The following is a 2,923-nucleotide window of genomic DNA, read 5'->3' on the forward strand; positions in this document are numbered from 1 at the left end:
ATCATTGGACCCCTTTGAAGCCTAGCCAATAGGCTTCAAGCAACACATGAAGGTAACATGGGTAGGGACCTGACATGTGTCCTTGCTGCCTCTTCAAGCTGGGGCTTCCCTTGTGAGTGTGAGTGTGTGTTCTCTCTCTAATCCCACAAGCATCTCAGGCAAGCATGTCAAGGCACCTCAAGCACCTTAATCAAGAGGCAAGTCAAGCACCTCAAGCATGGAGTAAGTCAAGCACCTCAAGCACCTTAATCAAGCACCTCAAGCAGGACAAACACCGCAAGCACGACAAGCACCTCAAGCAGGTCAAGCACCTCGAGGTTGGGCCGGGTTCCCACCTCAAGCTAATCAGCCCTAGCTTACCTAAGGTCAAAGGACTTTTACATACATTATTGGAGGTCTTCAATGAAGCTAACCCTAAGGTCTTATGCTCCATTGGTTAGCCTTGCTCTTGATAGACCATCTCCTATTTGGGCCCCTTTACTATTGGCCCCGTGTTGAGATAGATCAATAAGCACATATCTATATCTTAACACTTGTTCCCATTTATTCTCCCACATTAAGTGATCAATTTAATATGAGAAAATCAATTGGGTTGGTTAGATATTAGATTTTATGACATACAAAAAGAAAAAGGGTCTCGCTTGATCCAAAAATAAGTGAAACTTTCTCAACAGGATCCTTGGTAATAAGGAACGGATCAGTATGTTTTACAAAACTTGAAGATTGAAGAGATGTGAGAGGCAATATGTAAATAATGTAAAAATAGACATGAAACAGTGGGTTTCTAGAGCCTAGTACTGAAAATGTTTTGGGTTTGTGTGAGCAAGCTTCTTTTGTAGATACTATGGGTGAGCTTGATCCTATAATGGATTCTAGTTTGCATCTTGAAAATGAAGTTGTGGAAGTATGCTCTATGAAAATGTATCAAGTCATAGAATCCTTCAAAGAGAACCAATGTTTTAAGCAACCAATTGGCCCAGAAGTCCATGTTGAAAATAAATACAAGAGTGTAGCAAAGAAGGTGAAACCAGTAGCTTCACCCTTACCACCCAACAACAGGAAAAACATTGAGCAGGCTTCTTTGCAACCAAGTTTGAGGAATCCTATAAAGATTGATCACACCTTCACACAGGAGTCTTTTCAAGAGTTACAGATTGGTTGCAAGGAATTTCTAACACAGGAGGAGACAAAGTGCTTTAAAGAAATTCTTTCAAATCATGGTAAGGCTTTTTCATTTGAGCCACATGAGATAGGATGTGTTGATCCTTCTATTGTAGCTCCTATGGTAATCTTTACAATACCTCATGTGCCTTGGAATTTGCGGCCTATTTTGGTTCCAAAGGCTCATTTGCCAAAGTTAGTAGAGCTATTGAATGAAAAGATCAAAATGGGGATTTTGGAGCCTTCTTGTGATCCATATGCAAACAAGTGGTTCACAGTTCCAAAGAAGAATGGTTCTCTACGCTTCATCCAAGATATGAAACCAATGAACAAGGTGACAATTAAAAATATAGGTACAAGTTTGATTGTGGATGAGTTTGCGAGGTCTTTGCAGGGAGGGCAATCTACTCAATGGGGGACCTCTACTCATGGTTTGATCAATTTTAGCTTGCAATAGAAAGCAGAGACTTGACAACCATGAGGACACCTTTAGGTTTGGTGAGAATGTGTACCTTGCCACAGGGAGCAACCAGCTTGGTTGCAAATATGATGAATGGGATGAATAAGGTCTTACGTGACTTTATTCCTCAAATCACAATTCCTTTCATTGATGATTTTTCTATCAAAGGATGTGAAGAAAGTGACAAAGATGAAGCTTTGTATCTCAAGGGATGTCGCAGGTTTGTGGTAAATCACATAAATGATTGTAATAAATTTTTTTCTAGGTTGGAAGAAGTGAATCTTACTTTGTCACGGGGAAAGTCTATGGTTGGTGTCAATGAAGTGCTCATTGTGGGGCACATGTGCAGGCCATATGGTAGGAAACCTTTTCCAACAAAGGTAGATGCCATCCAATGAATGAAAGAAACATGCACTAGCATCATTGAGGTTAGAAGGTTTCTGGGAGCATGTGCCTTTTATGCTATTTGGATTCCACATTATACACATGTAGCTGATCCTCTTTATAAATTGCTTAGAAAGAATCAAAAGTTTAAGTGGACAGAAGCACATGTAAAAGCCATGAAAAAACTAAAGGAGTTACTCCAATCAGCACCAACTTTGAGAAAGGCAGACTATGAGTGTAAAAGGCCAGTAATTGTGACAGTAGTAGACACCAGTCCTACAAGAATTGGATAGGCAATAGGGAAAGATTATGAAGAAGGACACAGGTATGTGGTGATATTTGTAGCAAAGGTACTGAGTGCTCACCAAAGCAACTATCCATAGATAAAGAGAGAGTTATGGGGTATGGTTACAGCCTTAAAAAATGGGAAAGCGTACCTCATTGGTACATATGTGGTTGTAGAAATAGATTATCTATTACTTTTTGGGATGATTACAAGCTGCTCAATGCCAAACATTGCTATGTTGTAGTGGATTGCCTATATTAAGTCCTTAGATCTCGATTTTAAGCACATTGCAGGTAAAGACAATACAATGGCAGATATGCTATCAAGGGCAAGGTATGAAGATGAGTCACAGATTATTGAAGAGGGAGATGATGTGGGCACAAAGTTCTATTCTATCTCTCATGTCAAAGATAACAATGTAAGCATGACTAATCCACTTGGATTGTTCTTGAGAGAGATTTATGAAGGTGATTGGCTTCTTATTGGAAGCTACTTGAGGACTCTAACAAAACAAGATGATTGGTCTGAACAAGAATTCAAGATGATATGCAGGAAAGCATATGGGTACTTTTTGAGGGATGGTTATTTGTGGAAGCATCCTAAACAAAAGAGTGTTACACCACAAAGCGTTA

This window comes from Adiantum capillus-veneris, chromosome 9 (genome assembly GCF_014529385.1).
Source record: "Adiantum capillus-veneris isolate H3 chromosome 9, ASM1452938v2, whole genome shotgun sequence".
NCBI classification, from domain to species: Eukaryota; Viridiplantae; Streptophyta; class Polypodiopsida; order Polypodiales; family Pteridaceae; genus Adiantum; species Adiantum capillus-veneris.